The sequence below is a fragment of the Erinaceus europaeus genome, chromosome 11 (assembly GCF_950295315.1).
Source record: "Erinaceus europaeus chromosome 11, mEriEur2.1, whole genome shotgun sequence".
Classification (NCBI taxonomy): Eukaryota; Metazoa; Chordata; class Mammalia; order Eulipotyphla; family Erinaceidae; genus Erinaceus; species Erinaceus europaeus.
Genome location: NC_080172.1, coordinates 79,594,656 through 79,611,488, shown reverse-complemented (window position 1 = coordinate 79,611,488; position 16,833 = coordinate 79,594,656).

Below are 16,833 nucleotides of genomic sequence, written 5' to 3'. Positions count from 1 at the left end.
TATGTATTCGAATTTGAGGAGAGATAGCCGCTGAATACATATTTAAGCTGTATTACCGTTTCACAATTGGAATTGTTGTATCAAAGATCTAAGAAATGGGAAGAAATGAAATTGCAGACTGGTGAATTGTGTCTGTCTATATACATGTATTCTATTTAATGGAGTAAATTTAGCTCTGCTACATAGAAATTTTGAGAGATGTAAATTTAAGGAGAAGCTTGTCAGATTAGGACTACACTCTTAAAAAGAAAACAGATATCAATCTGTGTTTGTATGATGTGTGTGTGTGTGTGTGTGTGTGTGTGTGTGTGTAGGTGTATCTTTAGTATTATATAAGCAGAACCACATGGTAGGTTTTGTAACCAGCTTTTTAATGACTGATTTAGTTCACTCAACATTATCCTGGGATAGTTATTTACGACACTGTGTCTAAGAGTAATTCGCTCACTTTCATTGCTATGAATAGTAAGCTAGCACATGAGTGTGTGATTTTGGATCTTTGGTATTACTGAAGCAGTGGTTATTGGCTGCCTTTGCTTTGCTATTACAAGCATCGTTGAGGGGGCGGGCAGTGGCTACCTGTTTGAGTGCACTATCACTAGGTGGAAGGAAGGATCAATGAGGACTGGAATCCCTGCTCCACACCTGCAAGGGGGGAACTTAATGAGCAGTGAAGAAGCAGGTCTGCAGGCTTCTTTCTCCATCTCTGTCTCTCTTCCCCATCCCAATTTCTCTTTGTCCTGTGAAATTAAAAAAAAAAACAGAAAAAAAAACCAAACAGTGTTGCTATAGATATTGTGTGTTTGTGCATAAATATATATTTAAATAATCAGGAATACAGTTGCTGAATTATGTATGTGCTTACTTTTATTTGAGGTACCAATTTTTTTCCAAAATAACTACTCATTTAAACTTCACCAACAGTTCTAAGTTGCTCTACATTCTTTTTTTATTTTAGTTTTTATTTATAAAAAGGAAACACAAAAATCATAGGATAAGAAGGGTACAACTCCACATGGTTCCCACCACCAGAACTTCATAGCCAATCCCATTCCCTGGTAGCTTTCCTATTCTTTATCCCTCTGGGAATATGGATCCCAGGATCATTATGAGGTGCAGAAGGTGGAAGGTCTGGCTTCTTTAATTGCTTCCATGCTGAACATGGGCGTTGACAGGTCGATCCATACTCCTAGTTGTCTCTCTTTCCTTAGTGGGACTGGGCTTTGGGGAAGTGGGGCTCCAGGACACATTGGTGGGTTCATTTGCCCAGGGAAGTTCAGTTGGCATCATGTTAGCATCTGGAACCTGGTGGCCGAAAAAAAGAGTTAACATATAGAGCCAAACAAATTATTAACTAATCATAAACCTAAAGGCTGGAATAGTTCACATGAAGATTTGGGGAGGTTCTCTGTTTTGTAGAGAGTTAATAAGCATATTTTAGTTATATTCCAAAAGACCCATGACTATACTAGTGGTGTTTGTTTTTTTTTCCCTGAGCCTGACATCAGATATGCAGGTGAACCAAAGTTATTTTCTGAGGAGATGATGTCATGGCTGGAAAAAGGACCAGAAAGCTGGACCAGGGAAGAGAGTAGCTCCCTAATATGGGAAAGGGGTATAAATATTGTTGACTATAAACCCCATCATTTTGGTCAGATCTGGGGCTAGTATTCTGTTTAGGAGCCTATGTGACTTCTGCAACCTGTAGATCTGAGCTCACATTCTGTGGTCATGTGTAGCAACGTTCTCAGCTGCCCCAATTTCAGGACCCATCTTCCTCAGGTGGAACATAGAGTATGTTGTCCAGTCTCCCTCTGGAGGATGGAACATTCTCTACCATTGTTGTTCTACGTTTAGGGCAAGGTCCTATGGGGGCCCACAAAAGGGTCTATTTTGTTGTTCCTGATAGAGATGCTGCTCTACATTCTTATGAGTACTTTGTATTGCGGGGAAAACAAATTTCTAGCCATCAGCATAGCAAATATTTCATAGAAAACAAAAGCACATAATGTGGTCCAGGAGGTGGCACAGTGGATAAAGCATTGGGTTCTCAACCATGAATTCCCGAGTTCAATCCCTGGCAGCACATTTACCAGAGTGATATCTGGTTCTTTCTCTCCTCTTATTTTTCTCAGGAATAAATAAATAAATTATTTAAAAAGAAAAAAAGAGGGAGGAAGGGACGAAGGAAGGAATGGAAAGAAAGAAAGAAAAAGAAAACAAAACACTAATCATGAAAGAAAACATTGACAAATGGCTACATTAAAACTGGGCATTTTAGAGCTGGGTGGTGGTGCACCTGGTTGAGCACACATGTTACCATGTCCAAGGACCAAGGTTTGAGTCCCCAGTCCCCATCTGCAGGGGGAAAGCTTTGCAAGTGGTGAAGCAGGTCTGCAGGTGTCTTTTTTTCTCTCTCCCCCTCTTCCTGCCTCTTGACTCTTGATTCCTGGCTATCTCTATCAAAAAATAAAGATAAAAAAATGGGCATTTCGTTTCATGAAATATCCATTTAAAAGTTGACAAGCCACAGATATACTTGTAACAACAGTGGACACTAGTACAAAGCATAAAAACAATTCTACAAATCAATAAGGAAAAGGCAGAACATCAACTGAGCAAATGAGCAAAAGACATGAATAGACACTCACACAAGGGGAATATTCCAATGGTCCATAAATGTATAAAAAGTCATTTTGTTTCATTTGTCTCACAGCATTGAAAAGTATAGCATGATTTCAATATCCAAATCTTTAATAAGATACAACTCCACTAGTAGAAAAAGAAAGTCTGAGAATATTATCACAAATAGAAAATTCTAAGGTTGCCTTGGTCCTTAAACAGATTGTGTAATTGAGCAGTTAATAATGAAATTTAGTCTATATGTTCCATGCTGAGGCCAAATGAGAAATGAAGTACTTAATCTGGGGAAAGTTCGTTAATTTATATATCAAATGATGTCTTAATGAATGAATGTCAATTTATTTTAAAAAGATGTTCATGATCATCCAATTGCATGGAATTTGTTATGCAGTTGAAAATGTTAGATGGTTTGAAAAAGCAAAATGAAAGAATGCCACACTTTGTGTATTAATTTGAGGTCAGTCATTTTTACACTCAGTTAAATGGTGTTTACAAACTAGCACTTTTACGTCACTATGCTTTAAGTAGTAGCAACAGCTCCACAAATATCAAATAATAATATGAGGCTTTCAGGTTGTGAGACTGCTCAAGTTATCCTGAAATCATTGGATTTACATACTATACTTTTGAGGGGGGAGGTGGAAATGCTGGCAGCCCTGGAACCTCATGCTTGTACGTTGCTTTTGTTGTTGTTGTTGTAGTTGTTCGCTTGTTTTTTTAACCAGAGCATTGTTCAGCTGCATGTCCATTTTTACCACTCAAACCTTTCTCATTCTTTTTTACTTCAGAGAGAGAGACAGAGATACTTAGAGCAAGAGGAAGGGATACTAGCATACTGGCCCTTCCCCTGTGTCTAGGTGGTGTCCCAGGCTCTGTGCTTGGCACAGCATGTGTCCTAGCAGGGAAAAGATCCTCCAGCCCTTACTACTTAATTTTTGGAGTAATTTTATCAGCTAGAAGCTAGATTTTTTTCCTTCGGCGGGACAGAGGAGGGTTGCAAATATCAGAGACTAATGGGGGACTATTAGTTGTGTTGTACAGCAAAGTTGAAGTGTAGTTATATCCATTCACGCAAAAAATTTTGAAAACTTGGACTAATAAATAGGAGTAAGGAAGACAGAATGAGTTGAAGAAATATTGACATTCCCTATTCTCATCTTCTCTGTTTCTCCTTTTTGGTTTCTGTTCATTATTCATTTTTTCCTGCTTTATATCTTACTGCCTTTCAGTCACCAAGTTGCAGTTGCTATCATAATTCCATCCTTACTTCCTGAGCAGACAACCCAACATGGACCTGACAACATCCATGTCAAACAGAGAAGCAATTACAGAAGCCCAAACAACCAACTTCTGCACCCCCAAAAGAATTTTGGTCCATACTCCCAGAAGAGGAGAAATAATAGGGAAAGATGACTGTAGGGCTCTGAACTCCAACTCCATCAGGAATGAGAGAGAGAAGAGCAAAAAAGGAGGGACATTCGGAAGCAGTAAACAGGTGTAGGCACTGTGACTTGGAGGAAGAGAAGACAGGACGATGGTGGGGAAAGGCAAATATATGCAAATCTAGACAGACAGTTGTAGAAATAATAGTTAACCCATATCTACAACCTTAGGAGAACTGCCATAGTTTCCAATGGAGAGAATGGGGATACAGAACTTGGGTGGTGGGAATGGTGCTGAATTATACTCCTGATATCTTATAATTTTCTAAATCAGTCTTAAATCACTAATAAAAATTTTAATAAAAATATGTGAGGAGGCACATCATATATATATATATAATTTTAAAATATTAATATTTAGGAATAAAGTTCAGACAGATCTCATTCCTTCCCTCTCCCCTTTGCTGAAAGTGTTCTTTTTCTTTTTTATTTTCTTCTTTTTATTTCGACCAGTGTTATCATTGAGGCCATTTTTTGTTTGCTTTTGTTTTTCTTTAATAGATGGTAAAACATAGAGACAGAAGAGATTGAGAAAGAGAAGGAACAACACCTACAGCATTGCTCCACTGCTTGTGAAGCATTTTATCTACAGGCAGGAACTGGGAGTTTGAACCCAGTTCTGCTTAGTATTTTCCCTTCTAATCTTGTTTTTCAACTTCTGTCTATGAGTGAGATCATCTCATATTCATCCTTTTGTTTCTGACTTGTCCCACTTAATATAATTCCTTTAGATAGGGTAAAGAAGGTGAATTCGCCATTTTTAATACCTGAGTAGTATTCCATTGTATATATACCACAGCTTTCTTAGCCACTCATCTGTTGATGGACACCTGGGTTGCTTCCAGATTTTGGCTATTACATTATTGTGCTACTGTGAACATAGGAGTACACAAGTCTTTTTAGACGGATGTGTTTGGTTCCTAAGGATATATCCCCAGGAGAATAATTGCAAGGTCATAGGGTAGGTCCACTTCTAGCCTTTTGAAAGTTCTCCAGATTGCTCTCCATAGGGGTTAGACCAACTGACATTCCCACCAGCTGTGTAGGAGGGTTCCTTTGTTCCCACAACCTCTCTACCACTTGTTGCTGCTACCTTTTCTGATGTATGACAGTCTCACAGGAGTGAAGTGATATCTCATTGTTGTATTTATTTGCATTTCTCTGACAATCAGTAATTTGGAGCAATTTTTCATAAGTTTGTTGTCTTTTTGGATCTCTTTGGTGAATATTCTATTCGTATCCTCTCCTCATTTTTTACTTTTTTTTTTTCTCACCAGAGCGTTGCTTAGCTCAGTCTTATGATGATGCAGGGGATTGAACCTGGAACTTCAGAGCCTCAGGCTTGAAATGAAAGTCTCTTTGTATAACCATTATGCTATCTCCTGTCCCCCCACCCCCAACCCCTCCCCATTTTTGGATGGGGTCATTTTTTGTTTGTTTGTTTGTTTGTTTTGATGTTGTTGTTGCTGAGTTTGGTAAACTCTTTATATATTTTGATTATTTGCCTCTTCACTGACATATGGCATATAAAGATCCTCTCCCATTCTGTAAGGGGTCTCTTTGTTTGGGTGGTAGTTTCTTTTACTGCACAGAAGTGTTTTCATTTGAAGTAATCCCAAAGGAATTGAAAAAAGAATAAAACCTTCAAAATTCAATGGTGGTTGAGAGTGCAAATTCTGGAGACATATTTCCTTGGTTTGAATCCCAACTCTGACCCTTAGCAGCTTTAGAATTTGAGAATTTGGGCTAGTCACCAAATTCCTTTGTGCCTGACTGCACTTGCTTCTAAAATGAAGACCTAAGGAGACTTGATAGGACTGTGTGCAGATGAAGTGCTGACACACTGGGCCATGTGAGGACTCCATAGCATAGCCCCTTCTTGGTTGCCACTCTGCACTAAATCCCATGCTAACAGTTTAACCCATATCCCTGGCACTTCTTTGTTATTCTATCAATTGTCCAACAAAGTGCATTTCAAACCTCTATTTTTTTCTTTTGCACATAGAATTGTGCCATATAAATTATATACCAAAAAGTAATACATAAACCACCCTAAGCTTTCATATGTTCTCATTTCTCATTCTGTCTTGTTCATAACTTCAATCTAGGAGCAAATTTTTCTTTCATCAAAAGCTACATGAAACCCCTGGGTCTCCATTTCTAGTTGTGAAAATGAGTCATCTTTTCTTGGTGGTCTCTAGGTTCTTCATGTGTCTGCCTTCTGATATACTGGGTTGCTAGTGATTGGCACACTGATCTTTGCAATCCCAGGGACAAGTGTAGGGACTAGGAATACAATTATTGTACATAAAAACTTCATTGAGACAGAATTCATGTAACATGTGGCTCTGGAACTGACATAATGGGTAGAGTGCCAGACTTGCTTGTGAAAAATTCTATTCCTAACACCACATGTGCTAGAGTGATACTTTAGTTCTCTTTCTTATTAATATTTTTTTACTCATGGAACAACATTCAGGATTTTATTTTTTTATTGATTTTTCCCATTTGTTGCCCCTTTTTTATTGTTGTTGTAGTTATTATTGTTGTAGTTAATGTTGTTGTTGTTAGATAGGAAAGAGAGAAATGGAGAGAAGAGGGGAAGACAGAGAGGGGGAGAGAAAGATAGACACCTACAGATCTCCTTCACCGCCTGTGAAGTGACTCCCCTGCAGGTGGGGAGCCGGGGGCTCAAACCAATATTCATAGAAATTTGAATCATCATTAAGATTTTATCATTTGCCCAAGGAAACTCTAAACTTATTAGTAAGGAGTCACTCCCAGTTCCTCTCTACCCCAGTGTCAGGAAAATGGGAATCTAAGTTAAACTACTATGAATTTGCCTACTCCCGGCATTTTTATATAAGACATCACATAGTATTTGGTGCTTTGTAACTGATTCCTTTCTCTTAGCATATATTACTAAGATTTCCATGTTATAGCATATATCAATACTTCATTCCAACTTATGACTACGAAATATTTCACTTTATGTATATAACATGTGTTATTTACACGTCTATCAGTTGCTAAAGATTTGGATTTTTTTTTCTACCTAGTAGCTACTATGAATAAAGCTGCTATGAACATGCACATGTAAGAATTGATGTGGGCACATGTTTTCCATCTTCTTGGGCATATAAATAGGAGTGGAACTATTGGGTCATGTGGTCACTGTATCTAACCTTGTAAAGAACTTCCAGTTTAGGGAGTCGGGTGGTAGTGCAGTGGGTTAAGCGCAGGTGGTGCAAAGCACAAGGATCAGTGTAAGGATCCTGGTTTGAGCCCCCGGCTCCCCACCTGCAGGGGGGTTGCTTCATAAGTGGTGAAGCAGGTCTTCAGGTGTCTATCTTTCTCTCTTACCTCTGTCTTTCCCTCCTCTCTCCATTTCTCTCTGTCCTATCTAACAATGACGACATCAATAACAACAACAATAATGACTACAAAAGCAACAAGGGCAACAAAAATGGAAAATAAATAAATAAATATTTAAAAAAAGAGCTTCCAGTTTTAATTTTTTCTCCAAAGTGGTATATATAATTTGAGATTCTCACCACACTGGATAAAAATTCAATTTAATCATACTTGCCAACACATCACTATGTATCCTTTTAGTTATCATTATAATGACATAAAGTAGTAGATATCATTGTGGTTTTGATTTGCACTTTCCTGACAGCTAATGTTGAGCATCTTTTCATGTGCAGCTATTTTTATATGTTCTTTAAAGAAACATCTGTTAATTTTTTTCTGCTTATTTTCAGTTGGGTTATTTGTCTTTTTACATTGAGTTGTAGAAGTTATTTCTATAGTCTCAATATAGTTCCTTAATAGGTGTATGTTTTGCATAAATTGTTCCCATTCTATAGGTTGCCTTTACTATTTCTTGATAGTTCTTCTTCTAGCGTTTGCCCTTCTTCCGTAGCCAGTCAACAGCAAGTGGACATGGGGGCTACACGGAACCATACTGGGGCACAGTATTCTGCAGTGGAATAGCATAATGCCAGAGATGATGATCGTAGTGTGGAAGCGCTCGCGCCCCATGAGGAGCTGGCCAGTCTTGCAATGATGTTATTCCTCGCGCCCACCTTTGCTGCAGTTTTTATGAGATGTTTGTGAAATGACAGAGTGCGATCGAGAGTAACGCCAAGATAGACTGGCTGGGCTTCATGCCGGATTCTCGTATCGCCAAGCTGCACATTAAGCTCACGCGAGGCATGGTGTAGATGGAAAACAGATGATACCGTTTTTGCAGTGCTAGGGATTAGTCGCCATAGTAATGGTATGTATATCAGAAGATCACAGTGTGCGAGCCTAGGGAAGCTCAATTATCAACTAAAAATATCATCTGGTTGGTTGGTTGATTGATAAACTGCCTGCCTGCCAGCTTGCCTGTCTGCATATTGAACCTGTACAATTCCACTCATTCTCTCAATCTCCTTCTTCTCCTCCCCCCTCTACCTCCCCTTCTACCTCCTCCTCCTCGTTCTTCTTCTTCTTCATCCTCTTCTCCTTCTTCTCCTTCTTCCCATTCTTCTTCTTCTTCTTCTTCTTCTTCATCTTCTTCTTCTTCTTCTTCTTCTTCTTCTTCTTCTTCTTCTTCTTCTTCTTCTTCTTCTTCTTTTTCTTCTTCTTCTTTCCTCCCTCCCTCTCTCTATCTCTATCTCTATCTCTATCTCTCTCCACTTTTAGTTCCAGATAGAGACCCGGAGGTAGAAGCATCGAGGAAGAGTAAGAAGAGAGACTTCACAGCTCCACTCCACTGTCCATACAGTTTCCCTGGTGTCATGCATGATGCGTCTATGTTGTACCAGGGACTTAAAACAGATCTTTTCATGCAATAATGTGTGCTCTACCATGTGAGTTATCTCCCAGCCCCCAAATATTTTTTGTAGCTTTCTGGGCTGATATTGAACACAAGAGTTACAATCAATAATGGCTCTCTTCCAATAACTATAGTTAAAAAAAAAAACTCCTATATAAAACTCAGTTTCAGTAAGACATTAGTAATTCCATTCATATACATTCCCTATCAACAAATAGTCACCAAAAATAAAAGCACAGAGAAATGGAGTTGGAAAAGAAAAAAAATATTAAATATGGTAAGAAATAGTTAAGAACTAAGGCAGGTCCCTCCTTGAAAACACTTCCGTTGCCTTATATGATAACATCATCCTGCTCACAGAAACTCAGTCTGTTAGTTGTAAATCCAAAGTCATCACATTTCCTTTCCTCACCCTTCTGTCTTGTCCATTCTGAGTCTGGGTGCCTGGCTTTTCTGCAGATCTTGCTGAATGACCAAACTCAATTACCAAAACAGGCCTGCACTACCTACCCTGGGGTGCTTGTCAGGGGTGTCACAAAGCTGTGAGGAGGTCTACAGAGATTGAGCAGAGCTTTTCAGTCTCTTGTTTCAGAGCCTGAGCTGAGCTTTAAGACTGGTCCTTCTAAAATGGTACAGAAAACTTTGATGGGAAATGACATTATTTATCAACATTTTGCCATTCGTCTCTAAATTAAACAATTCAACTATGCGGTAGTGCCATTTCCCTTCCTTAATCTGACACAGTATTTTTTTAAATGTTTTATTTATTTATTTATTCCCTTTTCTTGCCCTTGTTGTTTTATTGTTATAGTTATTGATGTCGTTGTTGGATAGGATAGAGACAACTGGAGAGAGGAGGGGAAGACAGAGAGAGGGAGAGAAAGACAGACACCTGCAGACCTGCTTCACGGCCTGTGAAGCAACTCCCCTGCAGGTGGGGAGCCGGTGGCTCGAACTGGGATCCTTACCGGGTCCTTGCGGTTTGCACCACGTGCACTTAACCAGCTGTGCTACCGACGCGGGACTTCTTTTGCTGGTCTTCTGTACTGTTGAAGGTCATTTTAGGGAAAGCAGTAGCCCTCCCCTTGCACTGTGCAGGAAGCCAGAGAACAGACCAGACGCTAGGCCAGAAGTCTGCATATCTTATCAGCACTCCCTCCCTACCTGACTGCAAAAAGCCTTAAAATGCAAATGGAAGCAGCTGTGAGCATCTGAAGAACAAAGGCTGAACCACATCTCCTGAGGGTCCTGCCCTTCCCAGAAAGGACTATAAAACTTGGAAGACCAGGAAGTTCAGTGTGCTCATGCTCTCTTCCCACCCACCCCCCTCCTTCTTCTGTATGCTTACATGGCTTATATTTTCATCTCCTTGTCTGTTCTTACTTTCTTCCACTAAATGCTTATCTCCCTGATACATGACTGGCTGTCTTATGATTCGTCTTTATAGGAGTCAGTCTAAAACCCCACCAGAGGGAACTGGGGAATGGTTCCAGATAGCTGATCCCTCCCCAACAATAAGTATGCCTTTCCCAGAAGAAAAGCAATCTGTAAAATTATTTCTTATCATTAAATAAGATGGCTTACATAGCCTTTAGAGTTCTACCCAGAAAGTTCTCAATTATTCTTTTGTTTCACTGAGAAAGAGACTGTGGGGCTATCATTTGTTTTAATGTGTAGAATGCTTCATTGATGACCTGTGAAGCCATGTCTGCCCTGCCAGCATCTGGCTACCTGGCAGATTCCATAGGCAGTTGGGGAAGAAACTTCAGAGTTGCTTCTGGGTCTTCCACATAATTAGCCTGTTTATAGGCCATCTGGGTTTCTTTGATTTCACCATCGCCTTTTCTTTCTTTCTGAAGAATGTCTGTGAGTCTCTCCCATGGAGACGAAAACCATTAATAAGTCCTTCCTTCAATGGGGACACCAGCTTCTTTAATATGTCTGGCAGCTCTCTGTCCCCCTAGATCCATCTCATTAGGAAGCAGCCTACAGACCAAAGGAGGGTGGTGTTTGTATTTGATAATGCTGTCACCAAATTAACAGACCTCATTAGAAGGAAATTGCAGATTTGGGGCTCCCTAATGGAATAGATTCTTAGAAAACTTCATCCAAAGAATTACAAAGGGTACTTAACGAGAACTATTGTAAAAAGAGCAAAATTTTACTGAAGGTCTGTGCTGATGATAGGTAGATATGTTATCCTAACCAAATAGTTCTGGTATAAAATGCAAACTAATTTGGATATCTTCAGATATAACTCTGGAGGCAAAAAAAGAAAAAAAGGAGAAGGAGAAAAAGAAGAGGAAAGAGAAAGAAGAAGAAGGAAAAAAAGAAAGGAAAAACTGGCCCTTTGCCCCGAGAAAGGCCCTGGGTTTGAGCCCTGGCACCACATGGAAATACTATAAACAGCACTGGGGGCTCTCCATAGATAGTGAAGCAATGCAGTAGTACCTCTTCTCTGTCTGATTATCTCTCTTCTTGTCTAAACTGAGGGATAAATGTAGGCCTATTTCATAGGAGCACAATTTGAAATAGCAAAAATTTGGAAACAACACAAGTGTTCAACAACAGATGAGTGGCTAAGGAAGTTGTGATATATATACACAATGGAATTCTTCACCTCATTTTGGATGAAGCTTGAAGGAATCATATTAAGTGAGATAAACCAGAAATAGAAAGATGATTATGGGATGATGTCACTCATGGACAGAAGTTGAGAAATAAGAACAAAAATGTGAAACACAAAGTAAAATTGAATTGGGTCTGGTGATTGCACCAAGAATTAAAGGACTCTTGAGGTGGGGGGCCAGTTTTCAGGTCCTGATGCATCTGGTGGAGGAGGACCTAGGCTGAAGGTGAGTTTTGCAGAAAACAGAACATTGTAGACATGTACCAACAACTGTAGTTACTGTAAATTTTAAAAAGTATAATAAAAAATTGGACCTATGGAGTTCACTCAGTAAGGGTACTATAAATATCCATGACCCAGGGTTTTTTTTCTGGTAATTCTCTAGGAAAAAAAAAAAACTGGGGAGATAGTGCAGTGGTAGTATACAGATTTGCATGCTGCTAGCAGTGCCTATAATCAGAGCTGAATGGTCTTCAGGGCAAGAAAAGACACACACACACAAGGCTGTAATTTTTACTTGACAATTTGGATTGCAATAAAGACTATGCTAATTGTGGGCAGGGGTAGACAGCATAATGGTTATACAAAGAGACTCTCATGCCTGAGTTTTCAAAGTCTCAGGTTCAATCCATGCACTGTGTACCACCATAAGCCAGAGCTGAGTGCCAGGATAGCCTGAGAGTGCTTCTTCCCGAGCACGTGCTCTCTGGGTTAGAGAGAACTTGACCGGAGCCAACCTAGGCTGCTGCATGGGAGAGGAATCAGGAACTCGTGCAGGGCTAGGGTCCAGGAGAGAGAGACTCTGGGACTCGTGGAGTGGGAATGCAATCCAATGTTTTTAATCAGAAAAGAAGATTCTTTTATACTTGCCAAGAAGGAAGTGGTAGGGTGGAAAACAGGATATGACTAGGAGAGGGGGCAGAGCGAAAAGAGAGTGAGAACCAGTAGGGATTAAACCAATGCTCTGCAGGCAGGGCGGGTCTCAGGTAAAACAGTGATTATGTAAATAGACCACAGTGTTAAGCAATGCAGAGGAACAAGGGGAACAGAAGCAGAATTAGCCAAAGGAGAAATGATGACCAACAGCTGAGCAGTGCTCTGGGGAAAAAAAACTTCTGATACAATTAGCATATAATAATCTTCCTTATGTGTTTATTCTTTGGCAAAAAAAATGCTTACTTGGGAGGGTGCCTACTTTGCATACAAAACCCTAGGTTTGGCCAGGTGGTCCAGGTGGTAGTAAATCTAGTTAAGCACACACACTTCAGTGTGCAGAGACCTGGGTTCTAGCCCCTGGTCCCCACCTTCGGGGGAAAGCTTCACAAATGGTGAAGTAGAACTGCAGATGTCTCTTTGTTTCTCCCCTTCAACTCTCAATTTCTCTTTATTGCTATTCAATAATAAACAAACAAACAAAAAATAGTAAATCAAAAACCAAAGTTTGAACCAGGTCCCCTCTATACTGGGAGAAACCTCAGTGCTGTGATGTCTTTTCCTATCTGTATTTCCCTCTATCTGGGAGCTGCTGCTGCTGCTGCTGCTGGTGGGGGTTTCTGTTTCTCTCTATCTGGAGAAAAGAACAAAACTAATAATGTACATAGCTCTTTCTATTCAATATGGTCACTCTGGGAATCTAGAGTCACATTTGCAGGGCAAGTAACTGGTCAGGAGTTGAGTTTGACTCTGAACCAAATATTATTGATGGGAAGCATGGAGTGGGTGATATAATTTATACTTGTTCCTAATAATAATCTGGCTTTACCATAAATCTTATTATTTACATGTCCTCTTAATAGATATCATTATTAACACAGTAACTAAGTGGTGATTTCTCTGTGCCAAGAATTACTTTAAGTGCTTTTATGAATTCATTTAATTATTATAATCCAGAGACTATAAGCCCTAGACTAGGTAGGTTAAATGATTTGTCCAAGGTCCCAGGGCTACTTGATGACAGAGTTGGCATCTGATCCTGTTCATTTTGGCTCCAGTGTCTGGACTCCAAAGCAACCATTTTGATGCACATTTTATGTCCACTTACTCTCCTAGTACTCCTTCTTGATAAATCTTTCTTCTCTTCAATTATAGACTCTTACTCATCTGTCCTGGGAAGTCTGGTTGGCATCATGGTAGCTTCTGGAATTTGGTGGCTGAAAAAAAGAGTTAACATATAAAGCCAAGCAAATTGTTGAGTAATCATGAACCCAAAGCTAAGAATATTGCAGTTGAAGATTTGGGCTCTTCATTTTGGAACTAGCTAGTAGGTCTATTTTAGGTATATTCCAAGGGGCCCATGACTCTACTAGTTTTTGCCTGACATCTGATATGCAGGTGGATCCAAGTTATTTTCTGGGAAGATGATGTCATGGCTGGAAAAAGGGCCAGAAATCTGGATCAGGGAAGAGAGTAGCTCCTAAATATGGGAAAGGTGTATAAATATTGTTGACTATAAACCCCATCAATTTGATCTGGTGCCCATATTCAGCACAGGAGCCTATGTAACCTATGCATCCCTTTAGGTCCAAGCTTACATTCAGAATGGCAATTTTAATAATGTTTGTTCTTCAAATCCAGGAACAAGGAATGTTCTTCTACTTTTGTGTGTCCTCTATTTCTTTTAGCAATGTCCTATAGTTTTCATTATATAGGTCTTTCACTTTTTCATGAGAGCTTTATTTATCCCTCATATTTGAAGAATATTTTAGCAGGATATAGAATTAGTGGCTGGTGATTCTTATCTTTTAATAGTATGAATATGCCATTTCACTCCATCCTTGCCTCTAAGGTTTGTTTTGAGAAATCTGATGGTTTTCCCTTTGCATGAGACTTTCTTCTTTTCCCTGGAAATATTTTTTCCTTGTTTCTGGTTTTGGATAGTTTTATAATGATATGTTTTTGGTTTGTGTCATTTTTGGATTCAAAAATTGAAGTGTATTGTGTGTTCACCTTCTTGACTTCTATATTTTTAACATTGCCCCAATATGGAAAATTTTCTGCTAGACTTTTTTTGAATATATTCTCTACTCTTCTTTCCCTGTCTTCTTCCTCAAGGGATCCCAATAACTCTGATGTTTGTCTTTCTGATGGAGTCTGCTATTTCAGAGAGAAGTGCTTCATTTTACCTAAACCTTTGCTCTTCAAGAGTTTTAAATTCACAGGAGTGTGGTGTTTGTGTCTTCTAGTGTTGACATTCTTTCCTCCACCTGATTAAATCTACTTCTGAGGCCTCTTGCCTCAATGTGAATTGCATTCAAAGTGTCCTTTAGGCCTTGCTGTTCTGTTTAGAGGGTTTTTCCCCCCCTTTTTCTGTACTTTGTAATTCTTTTATAAAATGATCAATAAGTTCTTGAATCTTAACTTTAGTTTCTTGAAGTGATCTTATATTGAGTGTTATGAACTCTCTTTGTCATTTTTTCTATATCTGTATCTCTCTGGTCATTTGGGTTGTTTGTCATTGCTGTCTGTGTATTTCTATTTCTGCATTTTGAGGATTTTTTGTTTTCTTACAGCAAGAGGTGTTATGGCTAAGGGCTTCCCTGTTTATATCTTGATAAGGAAGGGAAGATTTTGTCCTGAGTCACCAGGCTGGGTCAGTGTCCCTGATGTCAATATAGGATTTCTCTGCTTTTGTTTCAACCTCTGTGGGGCAACAACACTGAAAACTTAAGAAATCAAAATTGTAAATTGGTGAGATTTTAGATGATTTTTCTTTTTCTTTCTTTCTTTCTTTTTTTTAAAGCATAGAGTTTCTCAGTTTTCCACATAGCAATACAACCCCCACTAGGTCTTCTGCCATCCTGTTCTTTTTAAAGTCTTTGTTGTTTAAACTCAGACTCAGAAGTAGTGACTCTCAGCTGTCAGCCTCCCAGTTTGGTACCAGCCATCTCTGAGCACTGGTGTTTAGTCCGGGAATTGCTCCCTCACTTTCTGTCCACAAGACTCATGTAGCTGTACTCACCTGTGGACTAGGTGATTTTCTTTTTCTTTTTTCTTTTTTTCAACAGTTGTTTCTTTGACTCAGACCCAGAAGTGGTGTGCCTCAGTGTCACTCTCCCAGTTTAGTACGAGCCATCCTTGGGCCTTTTAACCCTGGGAATTTCTCCCTCACCTCTTTTCTGTCCATAAGTCACAGAGTCTGTGCTCACCTGTGACTTGAGTTTTTGGAGAAATCCTGGTCATATCTTGTTGAGTTTTCAGTAGATTTTCATTGCTTTTCCTAATTAAACAGGGAGAGTGAAACATGGCTGATGATACTCCATAATCATACCTCCAGAAGTTCCCCTTCATAAAGTTTTAATTAACTAGAACCATTCCCATTCATTAACCATATTGTCCAGAGCTGATGTGATGGGATCATCAAAAAATTCAGAGACAGCTGTATAGAAAAAGGCATGGTTTATTGAAAAAATAATTGTAACTAGAAAACTGAACTAAAACAGCATATGTTGTAAAGCAAGCTTTCAAGAAGAATGAGGATTAGATTCTTGGCACTGTGTCTTGCCATGTGTGTAGTACAGGCTTGAGTTTTGGCATCCCATAAGAGTGCCATAACACTAGGGGCAATTCTGGTGCCATAGCACCTGCTCTTCTCTTTCAATATGAATGACAAAGTATCAGTAGCCTGGGTACTTGAAATATACATTCAATAGACCCTGGTCCATCCAAAAATTAATAAGTAATAATAAATGGTTGTCGCACTGGCTTCGCGAGAGGAGACAGACAACCCGGGACTCATGGTTGAGCTGTAGGCAGTATCTCTTTATTCATGCTGAACGCAGCGCAGTCTAAGCTGAGCTAGACTAAACTAACACTACAAACTAAAACTAACAATGCTGTCTTTATATATACTTGCCAAGTAGGGTGTAAACAGGATGTGATGTAGAGAGGGTGGAGAGAAAAGTGACTGGTGAAAAACAAGGAGAGGGGGCAGAGCAAAAACACATCATGAACAAGTGGGGATTAAACCAATGCCATGCAGTGGTCATGTAAATAGAATACAGTGGTCATGTAAATAGAATGCAGTGTTAAGCAGGGGAGATTAAACCAAATGAAACAGAAGGGGTTTTTAGAAGCAGAATTAGAAGTATACCAACAAATGGTCTTATACCAAATACATATAGGGTAAAGTCAAAGTCTTGACTGTGGTAACACGCTGCATAGACAAGTTGTGACAAAGACAGAATTGGTGACAAACATCTAGAATATTTACTATCTGGTAATTCACAAGAACTGCCAAGAAACATTTGGAATGTTTACTATCTGGTAATTTACAGGAACAGTTCAATACCCCCTGA